Here is a 17,650-nt window from a genome sequence, read left to right on the forward strand (position 1 = left end):
AGCGGGGGAAAAGTTCAGCAGCGTCTCAATCATTGCCCTGTACGGGTGCGTCGCGCTGGACTGGGAAATCAGCCGGTCACCCAGAGTCACGTCGACTTGTGAGAAAATCGTATTGAGAGGATAATTTATGACGCCCACGCGGGCGTCATTAGCCAGGTCAGTCCCGTCGGCGTTTGTAATTTTCATTCGCAGATAAAGCAGCGTATTATTGAGGTCTAAATACCTCTCACCGTCTCCGGGGATAAAAAACTCGATAGGGCCCATGTCCGTCAGGGCTGATAACGGGCTGACTTCAACGTATTGGCTTTGCTCGATGGACAGCTGGGTCCCGGGGACGGCGAATAAATCCAATTCGCTCATGGTGCATTCGGGGGAATTATTTCGCAAAAGAGACATTGTTTAAGAGAAAATATCCCCGGACAACCTCCTCTTCTTATGCTTCCTTCGAACTGTTCTGCTTTTTCCGGGGGTCTTTCGCTTTTTAACCGTTTTGACCCGTTTCCCCGGGGGGCGTTTCCGGGGCCTTCTTGAGAGCACCATGATCCCGGACCCCCGCTGCTGCTCGGGCTCCTGACTCCGTCCGGCCCTCTCAACAACGCGGCTCACTACGTCGGAAGCGATGCTTCGGGCTGCGTTTTTCAGGTGAGGTTTGGCGATCGTGTATCCTTGTTTAATCAGCGGCGACACAAATTTGAACAGTTTCGAAAATATGTTCCCGAGCCCGCGCCCGTACATAACAGGAGCGCCGTGGAAGCCGTGAAGGCCGTTCCCGACTTGATTTTCATAGTAAGGCACAAATCTATAAATGTCGGCTTTGTGCGCTGCCCCAGCCATTTTTTTTTATCCCGCCGGTTTAAAATGTAATGTCACAACCACTTTACCGTATCTGAAATCCACCGTTTGATCTTGATCGCTTTTGATTTCGATGCGTATTGTCTCAATATGTCTTTTGGAGACCGGGATGTAATAAGCGGGGTTGAATTTCTTTGTAATTATTTCCCCGAAATGACCTCCAATTTCGAACGCTCGGAGGAGAGGAGCAAAAGCGTCACCCACCGCCTGAGGCTGTACAACGTCTGTATAACAGAACAGGTGATACATCCCTGCTTTTATATCGGGGTAGCGGGGACAGCTCGTGACCCCGGGTCCGCATCTCAGCCATTGATTAGGGTGCATCCCCAGCATGTACGCCGTCGGGGCTTCAAAATATACCTGGCTGGTACCGTCTCCTTCCCACAGAAACTTTTTCTGGATATCGTCATATTTTAAAGTCAGATTCGGATCTATAGTCTTCAAACGAGGGTTTATCAGCCCTGCAATAACCTCAAAGTTATCATAATATCCCGTGTCAAAATATCGCGAGTGAACGGCGAGTTTGTTCTTGCCCGTAATTTTCATCACCTGGAACGTACAGGAAGGCTTTTCCGGGATATTTAACCAGGTGTGCGGATAACAAATTTCCGTCAGCGCCACATCCCAGTCACCCTCTAGATCCAGGTGTCGAGCCAAGTCCACCTGGTAGCATGAAATTGTGTTGTCCGGGAATACTTTTAGGCTGGCGTTTGAAGGCAGAGTCATATAAAATCCGTGTTTCAGATCCCGATCCATTTCTCATATGTCGGTTGAAGATGGAAGTTCTCATATTTATACGGCCATCAGCTGGTCCGCGGGAACCCAGGAGTTAAATTTCTCGGGCCAATTTTTCCATCTGACAAATACAAATTTCTTTCCCTTGGTAAAACGTTCACGAATAATTTCTTGAACCTGATACGGTCTGTCTTTTGCTATTTTAACCTTCTGCAATTCCGGTTCATAGAATGAGCCTTCAATGATCTCACCGTCATAATCTTTCAATTTATAAACGGGCGGCGTACGTTGTATACATTCTGACACCGTGAACATTTCATCCGTAAAACTTTGTTCATATTTTTTATCAAAAACTCCCCTGAGCTTGGAGACCCTGACTATATCTCCGACCTTATATTTACACTTCACAGGCCTCCTGCGTAGGGTGGATGCCCCATACAAATTTTGAAACACTTGATCGACATTTCGATCATTAACCTCATTCGGCCTCATCTTAATGCTTTTATGATAACTCTCGTTATAAGCCGTGAGTAAAGACGGTAGGACGTCGATGTATCTTCTCGTGTTTTTAGCAGTAAAATATCTCCACATTCTCGTCTTTAGCGTGCGATTAAACCTCTCGACAACCGAGGCTTTCAGATCACTTGCGGTGGCAAAATGTAGAATCCGGTGTTTTTTCATTAAATCCTTGAACGGTTTGTTAAAAAACTCTTTCCCGGCATCAGTCTGCATCTTCAGAGGCACCCCGCTCTGCTTTAAGAGTGAGGCAAAGGCCTGTGAGACTTCGCGCCCTTGCTTTGACTTCAGAGGTCTGGCATACGCTTTTTTTGAGAAGATATCGATAACGGTCAGCAGGTACTTGTACCCGTCGTTAAAATCTGATAACCCCTGCATGTCGCATAAATCCGCCTGAAATTGGTTAAGCGGGTTTGTGACAAATACTCTATTTCTTGGAAAATGCGTCCTGGCAGGTTTGTGTAATGTGTATGCATCTTCCCCCGACAGGAAATCTCTGATATGCTTCATACGAATTTTAGAGCTGTGTTGATCATGCAGAGCCCTGCGTAAACGCTCCGGCCCTCCAAAACTCCCCGGATTTACCGGACTATAATATACATCCTTCATTAAACCCTCATCACCCATCTTTTAAGACGGATCTCTTCAGAATGATGAACCGGATAGTCCTTTTGCATTTTTATATGTTTTAGCGACCATAAATATTAGTCTTTTGTTTTAAATTGAACTCTGATTCAGCACCGCGGAGAGCGCTCACAGAGCAGCCTCGAGCTTTTAATAAGACCGTGTTAAAACCCCTCATTAATTCATACGAGCACCTTTTTTCCACCAAAACCTCGTTTGTATGACTCTGTCTTGCAATATGAAGCGCCTTGAGGCAACTGTTTTGTTGTGGTTTTGGCACTATATAAATTTGATTTGTAAAACATTTCACCCTTTTTCAACAATATTATAGGAAAGAACACAGGCCGTATAAGGTTTAGAATATATGCTTTATTACATTCATTAAAGTCACGCACAGAGAAAAAAGCAATTGTTCATGTTTATTAAACACAACATGCGTGAAGGAAAAAAGTATACGTTTTAAATAGGAGCTCTTGGAAACGTTAAATTGAACTCTGATTCAGCACCGCGGAGAGCGCTCACAGAGCAGCCTCGACCTTTTAATGAGACCGTGTTAAAACCCCTCATTAATTCATACGAGCACCTTTTTTCCACCAAAACCTCGTTTGTATGACTCTGTCTTGCAATATGAAAAACATTTCACCCTTTTTCAACAATATTATAGGAAAGAACACAGGCTGTATAAGGTTTAGAATATGTGCTTTATTACATTCATTAAAGTCACACACAGAGAAAAAAGCAATTGTTCATGTTTATTAAACACAGCATACGTGAAGGAAAAAAGCATACGTTCACGTACAAAACTGGAAAACTCTCAGTAATACATCTCCCCCGCATTTACGGTTTATTTCAGTATTCAGCTGTAAAAGTGTAGGAACAATCTCCCCTCTGGACACCCCCATCTGTTTCACCCGGCACGCTATCACATCCACAAACAGAGTGTATAATGTAAGCAGATGCATCGTATTACACCGTGTAAAATTGTCAGTGGTCAAAACAGAGATTTTCAGTAATACGTTGTACAGAGATTTTTCAGATGAATGGAGAGCCGCGCTGTAGATATGATCTGTCCAGACTCCGGGCCCGGGGCGACGTCTGATAACGTCGAAGACCCTCTCCATAGCGCATAAAGGCGGGGCGTCTGGGATCTCCAGCCTGCGAATGACTACCCGCTCCAGCTTATACGAGAGTCCACGTATAATATAAACTTCCCGCAAGCTTTGAAAGAGAATCATCACACAATTACCCATGACTGTAAAACAATATAATGATATTTAAAAAAAACAAACAAAAAAAAGCAGGTTTTTCTTCAGTCGTCTGGGTTATAGACGGCTACCATCCCCTCCAGGTCGAGATCTGCGTCTTCACCGAAACATGTGTACAGTTCGTTGATCTTTGCTTCAAAATTATCAGTGTATTTCAGCTCAGTGAGGATGTTTTCTACCACCCCCTGAACCCTCGCAGCCGATGGGTTGAGGAAGCGCTGGGCTAGGAGCTTTACCACAGCCGGGATGAAGGTCGGTCTCCAGAGTCTCACCATTAATCTCTCAAAATGTCCGGTAAAGAAATATTCATTTAACGGGTCCAGGCACTCGTGCTGGCGCTGGCTGGGGTGATCGATCTCACACCCGTAACAGAGTTTTTGTCTGTAACTTTTGATCACAGCCAAAAGTAAGTGTGCCACGCCGACTTTCACCGTTTTCAGGAATTCCTCTGACAGGAACCCGTCAGGCCGGTCAGATGCGAAAGATGTGGCGTATTTCTCAGCCGGCTCGAGGTCTTGTACCTCCCGCGGACTCGCGGCCTCCGTGACAGCGGGAAGAGACCCCACGCCTCCCGGGCTGGAAAGCGCGTGAGAAGGATGGATCTCGCCCCAGACCGCCTCGAGCTGAACTCCCCACGGGCTCTCGTACCCACCGCGGGTCCGTGAAGCCTGGCTCAGAGAGGGCTGGTCTCTTCCACAGTCGAGCGCGCAGTCACAAGCGATGTCGTCGGCCGCTGCAATGGGAGAGGTTGAGGAGCTCATGCTGGTTCGTCGTCCGATGCTTGAATGAGATGTGGTCCCCTGGTTTTTATAGAAATCCCCGTGCATGCGGGGAGGAGCTACGTCAGAGTTTTTTTTATTTTTTTATTTTATTTTTTTATTTATTTTTTTTAAGTAAAAAGAGGGGCCAAGTTTTTTCGGACTTCGATAACGTCCCTCCAGGCCAGGCACCTTGTAAAGAGGCCCGTAATCCTGTCGTTGCAGGTGTTGAACATCTCATGCCAGCTCTCAGCCGCAGCTGTGACGCTTCTGACGTGGCCGCTGGCACTAACCCGCTCCAACTTAATTTCACCCTCAGAGACAGTGTCAGGAGGTCCACGCTGGAATATCACCCTATAGCGAGGCCCCTGGGCGCTGAGCCAGGTGAGTTGGAAGCGTGTTTTCTTCTTTTCCGGCGTCCGATCTCCTGGAGGTTCAGGGTTGACCGTGTCGCGAATCATCGAGCCCGCCGCCGCGGAGAAGACACCCCAATCGGCGGAAGTAAGCGCCACCCGTGGGGTTCCTCGAGTGGCAGTCTCACCCTCGGCCAGAGTGAAGAAACTTACTTGGGCATAATACGGGTCGAACGTGTAAGTTAAACGTTCGTGCCCCTCCAGGATCTTCCTCCGGTATCGGCTGGCTCAGACGGCTGACGTACATTCTCGCTTTTTTTGGGGCAAGCGAGCCTTCTGTTGTCATGGTGATGTTAACCGGGGTCTCGCAGATGTAGCGGAGGATCGGAGTTCGTCTCGCCATGGTGAATGCTGTATGTCACTCTATCGTCGAAAGGGGATTTTTAAACCCTTCTTCGTCCGCGGGGCGTAATTCCTTACCTTTTGCTCTAAAAACACCGTTTGGCGTAAGTGATAAGGAGCATTGTTTATTGTTCGGGCTCGGGGCAGCATCTCCGCTCAGCGGGTGTCCCGCGCCCCATGATCGATCGGCTAATATCTTAAAAGAAAACATCATCTGGCGTGAGTGATAAGGAGCATTGTTTATTGTTCTTCGGGTTCATCACCTCGGGGCAGCATCTCCGCTCAGCGGGTGTCCCGCCACACACACACACACACACACACACACACACCCACACACACACACACACACACACGCACACACACACGCACTCACACAGACACAGCGTCTGCAACAGGTTTTACAGCCGTGGGGTCATGTTTCCGCGAGCGGCTCTATGCGTGGGTATTTGACCGTCTTGCTGCAAAGACTTACAGCCGAGAGAGACGGGTATTTGTTCCCCTTCTTTAATTTACGAATTAAAAAACAGAAAAGGAAACGTAATAATTTAAGAATTAAAGATATTAAAGGGGCATTAAATAATAGACAGTGATTTATGTTTAATTATTTCAGAATTAGTTAATTCTTTAATACATTAAAAAGATCTAGGTATTTTTAATCATTCTTTAATTCATGAAATAAAATGACATTAAAATATTAGACCCTGGGTGGGAGGGGAGGTATGGCTTGGAGGCGGTGCTTGGCCGGGGTTAGGGGAGGAGCTTGGGGGTGGGGCTAGGGGAGGAGCCAGGGGCGGAACTAGGGGAGGAGCCGGGGGCGGGGGCTTAGGGGCGGGACATACTGACGTCATCGACTCTGATTGGATGTGACGTCATAAGGGGCGGGGGCTCGGAGGCGGGACTAGGGGCGGGGCTTAGGGGCGGGGCATAATGACGTCATCGAGTATGATTGGCTGTGATGTCATAAGGGGCGGGGCTTGGAGGCGGGACTAGGGGAGGGGCTTAGGGGCGGGACATAGTGACATCATCAATTCTGATTGGCTATGACGTCATAGAGGGGGCGGGGCTTAGTGACGTGGCCGATTTTGATTGGCAGCTGTCACTTTTTTGACGAAAGGTGGGTCAGTTTTCTCTCTGACCTGTGTCATTTTAAATCTAAATTAAAAACGTTCCTTTTTAGAATGGCTTTTGCACAACCAGCAGTGCTCTGACATTTTATTTCTATTCTTATCTGCAAACATTTTGGATGTATATTGTTATTGATGTGTCTATTTTTATTTGTTTTAATTTATTGTCTCATTGTCTTAAGTTATTCTCTTGTTTTCTATCTGACTGTGAAGCACTTTGGTCAACCTCTGGGCTGTGAAAAGGGCTGTATAAATAAACTTTGTGTCATGATCCTGCCCGCTCTGGGCTCCTGTTATAGTTTTTGTCTCATGTCAATATCCATGCCTCCCTCTCTGATCTTCAGCATTTGAGAATCTGTTTGTATTCCTTTTCGTCACTAGAATAGAATAGAAAATTTATTGTCATTGCACATATATACATACATACAACGAAACTTGTCCTCTGCATTTAACCATCCTAATTCCATTTAGACACAATCCAACCACAAGGAGCAGTGGGCAGCCATAGTCCGGCACCTGGGGACCAACTCCAGATGTAGACGCTGCCTTGGTCAGGGGCAAAGGAAGGAGTAGACCCTAAATACGCATGTTTTGATTGTGGGAGGAAATCCACACAGACATGGGGAGAACATGCAAACTCCACACAGAAATCGATCTCACAACCTTCTTGCTGTGAGGCAACCACTAACCACTAAGCCACCGTGCCACACTAATTTTGTTTTCTGTTTATCATACTTTGGCCATGTGTCTAGTTCCATCCTTTCTGTCCAGCATTTGTTTTTTCCATTGTCTAATCATTAGTTGTATCACAAACTCAAAGGGGTGACGCTCTACTTGGGCCATGCAACCGACACAATTTACAGAAAAATTCATAAAACGAAAATGCAGGAAATGTTGCTGGTGTGCAAAACAGGATGGTACAGAAACAGAAAACAGACACCACACCCATCTCTGGATGGAGCCGCAACTTCAACAGGGAGATAAAATAAACAGAATCAGGTGTCAGAAAGACAACAAATACAGTATCATTTGTCAGCATTAAGCAACAAGAAGAACAAACAAATACTAAGGTGACCAACCCTTCACTAAAAGACCTAGAATTTAGATAAAGTTGAGGCCGTGGCCCACTCAGTTTCCTAATAAAATGAATGTAAAAGGGTAGAAAGCATAGTAACATACTATGCCAGTATGTTAACCATACGAAAGGGAAAATAAGTATGTCTTAAGTGTGGACTTGAAAGTTTCTACAGAATCTGACTGTTTTATTGATGCAGGGAGATCATTCCACAGAACAGCTAACTACTGTCACTTTCAGTTCTTGTTTGAGAAATTGTAAATAAAAATATATTGACTTCGGTGTTTTGTTTAGAACACATCAGTGTGTTGCTGTTGATATGAAAGTGTTTCAAAATGGTGCGTGGGTGTATTATTTTGTTGCTAGAATGGCATTTTTAGAAGAGATTGTTAGGTTTGACTGTAGTGTTTCATTTTGACAGAGCTGTAAGGGGTTTCACAAGTGTTGTCTTATCTTGCTTGTGTGAAGAGTTTTGAAACAGTGAGCCAAATTTTGCAAAATATGTGTAAGCAATCTGCAAAAACTTTAATAGCATTTAGAAAAATACACCTGATATATTCAAATGTTGTATCCAAAAACATATTCTGTGTAAAAAAAAAAAAAGTATGTTGTCTTTTAAAAATGCCATGAGACAAGAAATTGAAAATAAGGGTGAAAATTTAAGTAAAGAAATTAATTTTTAAAAGGAAACTTACCAGTGAAAACATTATGATGATTTGGATTTTTTAATAAAGATCTCACCAAACCCGGATACTTCCCAAAAAAATGATGTCATTGACAGATGTTTTTATTGGTCTAAGACTTGCTATACGAGGTCTATTAGAAAAGTATCCGACCTTATTATTTTTTTCAAAAACCATATGGATTTGAATCACGTGTGATTACATCAGACATGCTTGAACCCTCGTGGGCAGGCAAGAGTTTTTTCACGCCTGTCGGTTACGTCATTCGCCTGTGGGCAGTCTTTGAGTGAGGAGTGGCCCACCCTCTCGTTGTTTTTTTCATTGTTTAGGAATGACTCAGAGACTGCTGCTTTGTTTGATCAAAATTTTTTCAAAACTGTATGGCACAACTGAGTGGACACCATTCAATAAATTCAACTGGTTTTCTGTAAAAATTTTAACGGCTGATGAGAGATTTTGGTCTGGTAGTGTCGCCGTAAGGACGGCCCACGGCGCCTGACGGCGATCTGCGCTTCGAGGCGGCAGCGTCTCGCCGTTTCAAGTTGAAAACGTCCACATTTCAGGCTCTGTTGACCCAGTAAGTCGTCAGAGAACAGAGAACTTTCAGAAGAAGTCGGCATGAGGAGTTTATTCGGACATTCCATTGTTAACGGACATTTTGTAATGAAAGAACGTGCGGGCAGAGTCGCATGTCAGGCCGGACCTGACCGCGGGGGGTCGCGACAGGAAAAACACCTCCGTTGGAAACCTTAACGGGCAAGTTGGAACATGCCCAAGCTGTTAAACAATTTCTCAGTTACTCACTTGTTGAAAGCCATCAAAAGCCGCCTGAAGTTTACAAATGGTTTTCAACACGGAGGTGTTTTTCCTGTCGCGGCGCACACAGATTCGCCGAGTCTTCACGGAAACGACTCGGTGAATTTGCGCGCACGTCTTTCATTAAAAAATGTCCTTAAACAGTGGAATGTCTGCATAAAGTCCTCATGCCGGCCTCTTCTGAATCTTCTCTGTTCTCTCACGACGTCCTGGGTGAATTAAGCCTTAAATTAGAATGTTTTCAGGTCAAAACAGGCCGACGACGGCGCCTGGAAGTGCTGCACGACGTCCCGCTCCGTGGGAAGTCCTTACACCGACAGAAACACCCCATAATCTCTCATCAGCCGTTAAACGTTTCACTGAAAACCAGCTTAATTTCTCGAATAGTGTCCACTCGGATACTCCTCACAGATCCAGAAAAAATTTTGATAAAGCAACGCGCCGTCTCGAGCAGCGTGTGAAACAAAGGAATTCAGCCGAGAGGGCGGGACCACATCTCACTCAAGGCCTGCCCACAGGGAAATGACATCACCAACACGCGTGAAAAAACTCACGCATGCGCATGAGGGTTCAAGCATGATTGGTGTAATCTCACGTCATTCAAATCCATATAGTTTAAAAAAAAATAAAAGGGTTGGTTTATTACCTAATAGACCTCGTATTTAGAAAAGACCACCCTTTGGGATGGAGATGTTGCCCTCTTCGCAGTATTTAAGATGAACACAAACCAATGTAAATCAAAGCTGTTCCGGTGTGCTTCTTCCTTTGCCGGCAAAATAAAAACTGTTGCTTTGAGACTTTGACTTTTTTCTGAATTTTCTGGAAACCTTTAAGGAGATCTTTTTGAACAACTGAGCACAACTAAAACAGACTCATCTGGTGATCAAGGACTCTGTCCGAAGTCTCCACGACAAGTGCCTGGTGGAATGCCTGGTGGCTGACGTGACTGTTTGTACTTTCAACACAGTTGTTGTGTCTTCAGAATATTCATTTACCTCACACAGTTTCACTTTGGCTGTTTTGTTTTTGCTCTGATGATGTTTTCAATGATTCAGTCACTTTGTGAATTTGTTGCTGAGATTTATTGATAAAAATAGTGCAAAATAGTACAAAATAAAAAAAAACATATTTACACATATTTACAAATAATAAAAAACTATGCATTATCAGGATACAGTGTTCGAGAGTGGCAGTGAGTGACTGAGTACATTTCAGCAATCACTCACAATCCCGGCACTGCCATGGCATCTCCCTTCTGCATTTGCAGGAGGAATGCCTCTACTGGTGGTTGGCTCACTGCGGTATTGTATCACTTCCTATTCTGGAGCACAGCGGTGTTTTGCTGTATCTGTTAGCTGTTTAATCTGCATAGTTAAATTGATCTAGATAACGATTTATTTCAGTGTAATCTTAACGTGCCTTAACTAAAGCACTCTCTCTGCTGAATCACCTCTAAATTATTTTCACATTATTCACTTTGTGTATTTTTAGGAATCCGCTAGCTTAGCACAGCTATTAGCTCTTAGCCGGTTTAGCATGGCGGCTTCTCCTGTCTCTCCCGCACTTTTCTGCGCTGGGTGTGAAATGTTTAGTTATTCCTCTGCCTCCTTTAGCAGTAACGGTACTTGTAATAAGTGTAGCTTGTTCGTAGCTTTGGAGGCCAGGCTGGGCGAATTGGAGACTCAGCTCCGCACCTTGGAAAATCCTACAGCTAGCCAGGCCCCTGTAGTTGGTGCGGACCAAGGTAGCTTAGCCACCGTTAGCTGTCCCCCAGCAGATCCCGAGCAGCCGGGAAAGCAGGCCGGCTGGGTGACTGTGAGGAAGAAGCATAGGTCTAAACAGAAGCCCCCTCGTTCACATTTCTAACCATTTTTCCCCACTCGGCGACACACCCGCCGAGGAACAAACTCTGGTTATTGACGACTCTGTTTTGAGAAATGTAAAGTCAGCAACACCAGCAACCATAGTCAAATATCTTCCAGGGGCCAGAGCAGGTGACATTGAAGGAAATTTGAAACTGCTGGCTAAGGCTAAGTGTAAATTTGGTAAGATTGTAATTCACGTCGGCAGTAATGACACCCAGTTACGCCAATCGGAGGTCACTAAAATTAATATTGAATCGGTGTGTAACTTTGCAAAAACAATGTTGGACTCTATAGTTTTCTCTGGGCCCCTCCCCAATCAGACCGGGAGTGACATGTTTAGCCGCATGTTCTCCTTGAATTGCTGTCTGTCTGAGTGGTGTCCAAAAAATGAGGTGGGCTTCATAAATAATTGGCAAAGTTTCTGGGGAAAACCTGGTCTTGTTAGGAGAGACGGCATCCATCCCACTTTGGATGGAGCAGCTCTCATCTCTAGAAATCTGGCCAATTTTATTAAACCCTCCAAAACGTGACTATCCAGGGTTGGGACCAGGAAGCAGAGTTGTAGTCTTACACACCTCTCTGCAGCTTCTCCCCCTACCATCCCCTCAATACCCCATCCCCGTAGAGACGGTGCCTGCTCCTAGACCACCAATAACCAGTAAAAATCTATTTAAGCATAAAAATTCAAAAAGAAAAAATAATATAGCACCTTCAACTGCACCACAGACTAAAACAGTTAAATGTGGTCTATTAAACATTAGGTCTCACTCTTCTAAGTCCCTGTTAGTAAATGATATAATAATTGATCAACATATTGATTTATTCTGCCTTACAGAAACCTGGTTACAGCAGGATGATTATGTTAGTTTAAATGAGTCAACACCCCCGAGTCACACTAACTGTCAGAATGCTCGAAGCACGGGTCGAGGAGGAGGATTAGCAGCAATCTTCCACTCCAGCTTATTATTTAATCAAAGACACAGACAGCGCTTTAATCCATTTGAAAGCTTGACTCTTAGTCTTGTCCATCCAAATTGGAAGTCTCAAAAACCAGTTTTATTTGTTATTATCTATTGTCCACCTGGTTGTTACTGTGAGTTTCTCTGTGAATTTTCAGACCATTTGTCTGACTTAGTGCTTAGCTCAGATAAGATAATTATAGTGGGTGATTTTAACATCCACATATATGCTGAGAATGACAGCCTCAACACTGCATTTAATCTATTATTAGATTCAGTTGGCTTCGTTCAAAATGTAAATGAGCCCACCCACCATTTTAACCGCACTTTAGATCTTGTTCTGACATATGGCATAGAAATTGAAGACTTAACAGTATTCCCTGAAAACCCCCTGTTGTCTGATCATTTACATTTACTTTAATGGACTACCCAGCAGTGGGGAATAAGTTTCATTACAGTAGAAGTCTTTCTGAAAGCGCTGTAGCTAGGTTTAAGGATATGATTCCTTCTTTGTTATGTTCTTCAATGCCATATACCAACACAGTGCAGAGTAGCTACCTAAACTCTGTGAGTGAGATAGATTATCTCGTCAATAGCTTCACATCCTCATTGACCACAACTTTGGATGCTGTAGCTCCTCTGAAAAAGAGAGCCTTAAATCAGAAATGCTTGACTCCATGGTATAACCCACAAACGCGCAGCTTAAAGCAGATAACCCGTAAGCTGGAGAGAAAATGGCATCTCACTAATTTAGATGATCTTCATTTAGCCTGGAAAAAGAGTCTGTTGCTCTATAAAAAAAAGCCCTCCGTAAAGCTAGGACATCTTACTATTCATCACTAATTGAAGAAAATAAGAACAACCCCAGGTTTCTTTTCAGCACTGTAGCCAGGCTGACATAGAGTCAGAGCTCTTTTGAGCCGAGTATTCCTTTAATTTTAACTAGTAATGACTTCATGACTTTCTTTGCTAATAAAATTTTAACTATTAGAGAAAAAATGATTCATAACCATCCAAAAGACATATCTTTATGTTCGGCTGCCTTCAGTAATGCAGGCATTTGGCAAGACTCTTTCTCTCCGTTTGTTCTGTCTGAGTTATTTTCATTAGTTACTTCCTCCAAACCATCAACATGTCTATTAGACCCCATTCCTACCAGGCTGCTCAAGGAAGCCCTACCATTAGTTAATGCTTCGATCTTAAATATGATCAATCTATCTTTATTAGTTGGCTATGTACCACAGGCTTTTAAGGTGGCAGTAATTAAACCATTACTTAAAAAGCCATCACTTGACCCAGCTATCTTAGCTAATTATAGGCCAATCTCCAACCTTCCTTTTCTCTCAAAAATTCTTGAAAGGGTAGTTGTAAAACAGCTAACTGATCATCTGCCGAGGAATGGTCTATTTGAAGAGTTTCAGTCAGTTTTCAGAATTCATCATAGTACAGAAAGAGCATTAGTGAAGGTTACAAATGATCTTCTTATGGCCTCAGACAGTGGACTCATCTCTGTGCTTGTCCTGTTAGACCTCAGTGCAGCTTTTGATACTGTTGACCATAAAATTTTATTACAGAGATTAGAGCACGACATAGTTATTAAAGGCACTGCACTGCAGTGGTTTGAATCATATTCATCTAATAGATTACAATTTGTTCATGTAAATGGGGAGTCTTGTTCACAGACTAAGGTTAATTATGGAGTTCCACAAGGTTCTGTGCTAGGACCAATTTTATTCACTTTATACATGCTTCCCTTAGGCAGTGCTATTAGAAAGCATTGCTTAAATTTTCATTGTTACGCAGATGATACCCAGCTTTATCTATCCATGAAGCCAGAGGGGACACACCAATTAGTTAAACTGCGAGGAATGTCTTTCAGATATAAAGACATGGATGACCTCTAATTTCCTGCTTTAATTTCAGATAAAACTGAAGTTATTGTACTTGGTCCCACAAATCTTAGAAACATGGTGTCTAACCAGATCCTTACTCTGGATGGCATTACTCTGACCTCCAATAATACTGTGAGAAATCTTGGAGTCATTTTTGATCAGGATATGTCCTTCAATGCGCATATTAAGCAAATATGTAGGACTGCTTTTTTGCATTTACGCAATATCAAAAGCTAATTCATGCATTTATTTCTTCTAGGCTGGACTATTGTAATTCATTATTATCAGGTTGTCCTAAACGTTCCCTTATCTTAGGGACCTCATAGTACCATATCACCCCAATAGAGTGCTTCGCTCTCAGACTACAGGCTTACTTGTAGTTCCTAGGGTTTGTAAGAGTAGAATGGGAGGCAGAGCCTTCAGCTTTCAGGCTCCTCTCCTGTGGAACCAGCTCCCAAATCGGATCAGGGAGACAGACACCCTCTCTACTTTTAAGATTAGGCTTAAAACTTTCCTTTTTGCTAAAGCTTATAGTTAGGGCTGGATCAGGTGACCCTGAACCATCCCTTAGTTATGCTGCTATAGACTTAGACTGCTGGGGGGTTCCCATGATGCACTGAGTGTTTCTTTTTATTCACCTCTTTTTGCTCTGTATGCACCACTCTGCTTTTTATCATTGGTGATTGATATCTGCTCTCTTCCACAGCATGTCTTTTTCCTGATTCTCTCCCCTCAGCCCCAACCAGTCCCAGCAGAAGACTGCCCCTCCCTGAGCCTGGTTCTGCTGGAGGTTTCTTCCTGTTAAAAGGGAGTTTTTCCTTCCCACTGTCGCCAAGTTCTTGCTCATAGGGGGTCGTTTTGACCGTTGTTTTTTTTTTTTTTTTGTAATTATTGTATGGCTTTTGCCTTACAATATAAAGCGCCTTGGGGCAACTGTTTGTTGTGATTTGGCGCTATATAAATAAAACTGATTTGATTTGATTTGATTTGCCACATGTGTATCTGTAGCAGTCAACACATCGCACAGTGGCATAATTGTTCTTACATTGATTTAGAACCTGACACATGGCTCTTTTCCCAGGGCTCTCTTTTCAAGCTCCACCAGTCCACCCGTTTCTCCTGCCTCCCTGCTTGATACAACACATGTGCATTCAGTGCTGCCATATCAATCATGTTCCTGTGCACACAGTGTACTCCTGCACCATCTGGTCCATCACATCCACGCTGCACTTTGTAGTGTTGTAAAGGGTGACGGTGTTTGGCTTCCTTTTGGTGGTATCTCTCAGACAGCCTTCTTCCATTTGGGCGCATACACCATCAGTATGGCGCCATGTGGTTGAAAACACCTGAGTGGTGAATTCATTGTGATCCCTCTGTCGAGTTGATTGTGGAATTTCTCAGCGAATCTTGTTGACTGTGCCGATGGTGGTTTTCTGGCTAAGTAGTCATCATGCAAGTGACAGCGATGTGAAGAATTTGTCTGTGGTAACATTTCTGCCCTTGTCCAGGAATGGTTCCATCAGCCTCATTACTACATTCTCAGACAATCTCTCCCCAATGGGACGACTGGGGTCCTTGCCAAGATATGGGAGGGCACTGCAGATGTACTTAGATTTCAAGTCACAAGCCACCCAAAACTTGATCCCAAACTTGTCAGGTTTTGTTGCAATGTACTGAAGGAAACAGCAAGGAGTCTTTGACGGGAAAAGTGGTGATGTGTCGACCAGAGTTGAAGGATGTGATGCAGTTGGTGACAAATGATCCCCACACTGTACAAAAAAAAAAAAAAAAATAGTTGAGAATACTTCAAATTTGGAGGCAACAGTATGCGCTAAGACTTTAGTTCATCATTGGCACAACATAAAAATCTTAGTGCAGACTGTTGCCTCCAAATTTGAAGTATTCTCAACTATTTTTTTTTTTACAGTGCACACCTGAAATTGCAGCAAACTTATCAGTCTTTGCTCGCTCACTGCGGGTGTCCCTGTCATCAAAGTGTAGGTGACGCATGATGTCTTGGAAGCTTTTTCGGGACATAGTTCCAATGATCTGTGGGTTTCCCAGGTTTGCTGACCAGCAGTCACGCAGTGATGGAACCTTGGTCAGCCCCCGCAAGATGACAACACCAATAAATGCCATTAGTTCAGGGAGGGCCATGAACCAATCCTCATGCTCTGTTTGCTGTGCATGTTGAACAGTCCAGTCTCAAATGAGACGAACAGTCCAGTCTCAAATGAGACAAAGCATGTCCAGAGTGATGAGACACAAGAAACTCTGAAGGCAACTCGAGATGGACCTCCTGGCCTAGCCACACAGATGGAGGGGTGAAATGGTGGCTATCAAATGGGTCAATCACACCCTTGTCATCATGTCCCCTCCTGTGGTGCACAAATGATTGCCTTGTTTACATAACAAAATGAGTGCTCACAGGTGATTTAGCAGATTAACTAAAAGCCATACAGCCGATCGGCTGCCCTGTGGGTTTTATAGGTAGAACAGCCAAATGGTGGGACTTCTAGTGGTCCATTCACAGAATTGTAGTCATGGAGGAGACCACTCCAAAGCATGTTTGCTGTGAGCTATTCAAATGTGGGGTTGCTTCAAAGCTTTGGATCAGTCTTGCTGTATAAAGTAGATGCATTTGAGATTTAACCGACAGGTTGATGACATTCTCCTTAAACTCAGGGTATGGTTATACTCTCAGCTCAGGAGATAGTACATGATACTGGGTTCAAGAGAACAAGATGACACAATAGTTTTACCATTTTTTAAGAAAACCTAAATTATAGAAATGTCACTGGAAAATAACCTTTTATTGACTGTCACAAAATGCAAAACAATGTATGTGTACTTTGAAATTTTTAAAGGAAACGGAAACTCACTGATGAAATACAGCTGGGAAGATAGACTGTGCTATAAACTAACAATTGAAGCATTTAAATGAAAACAGGAACCCTTACAACTGAAATATCCGCTTCAGAAAATCAGAAGTCACTCATCATCAATGATTTCATAAATGCCGCCATTGACACAATTTTAACCAATCAGAAGAAACTCCCCAGATCGCTTGCGGAATGCTGTGACATAGCATGGGCACAGAAAAGCTACACATAGTGAACACACACTGATGTAAATACTGTAATTTACGGACTTTTTTCACACACTTTGAACACTGCGGCTTAAACAATGATTTTTACAGGCTTTCTCAGAAGTCGAAATACGTCAGTTGATGCTGTCCATTAATTGGCTGAAAGCTGCGGTCTTCATACACTATAAAGTCACACACACAATAAATAAAAAGTCTTACCTGTTAGTTGTAGTGGATTCATCAACACATCCTGCAGAAAACAACGTCTGAAAACAAATAAATCCTTGTCATGGATCAAGAAAAGTCCCTCTGGCACTTTGCGCTGCACTTGCGCGTCCTGTTAGAGCCTCCTCACCCCCTTCCCCACCACCTCTCTGCACGACAAGTTGAAAATGTCACAGCGCTTTAACGTCTCATTTACCAGAGACACCAGGCGATCCTGGCTGCACGATGACATTATTTCATGATGCACAAAGAAAAAAGAAAAGTTAAAATTACCAGTAATCAGTTCTGTGTAGTCAGTTCTGTGTGTGAAGTGGAGAAGCTGTGAGATGCCAAGCATGTGCTGGATGACGTGCGCATCGCAGTTCGTCATCATAACCGACTTGAGTGGGCAAATACTCACATTCAATGGCGTCTGGCT

The sequence above is a fragment of the Thalassophryne amazonica genome, chromosome 14, assembly GCF_902500255.1.
Source record: "Thalassophryne amazonica chromosome 14, fThaAma1.1, whole genome shotgun sequence".
NCBI classification, from domain to species: domain Eukaryota; kingdom Metazoa; phylum Chordata; class Actinopteri; order Batrachoidiformes; family Batrachoididae; genus Thalassophryne; species Thalassophryne amazonica.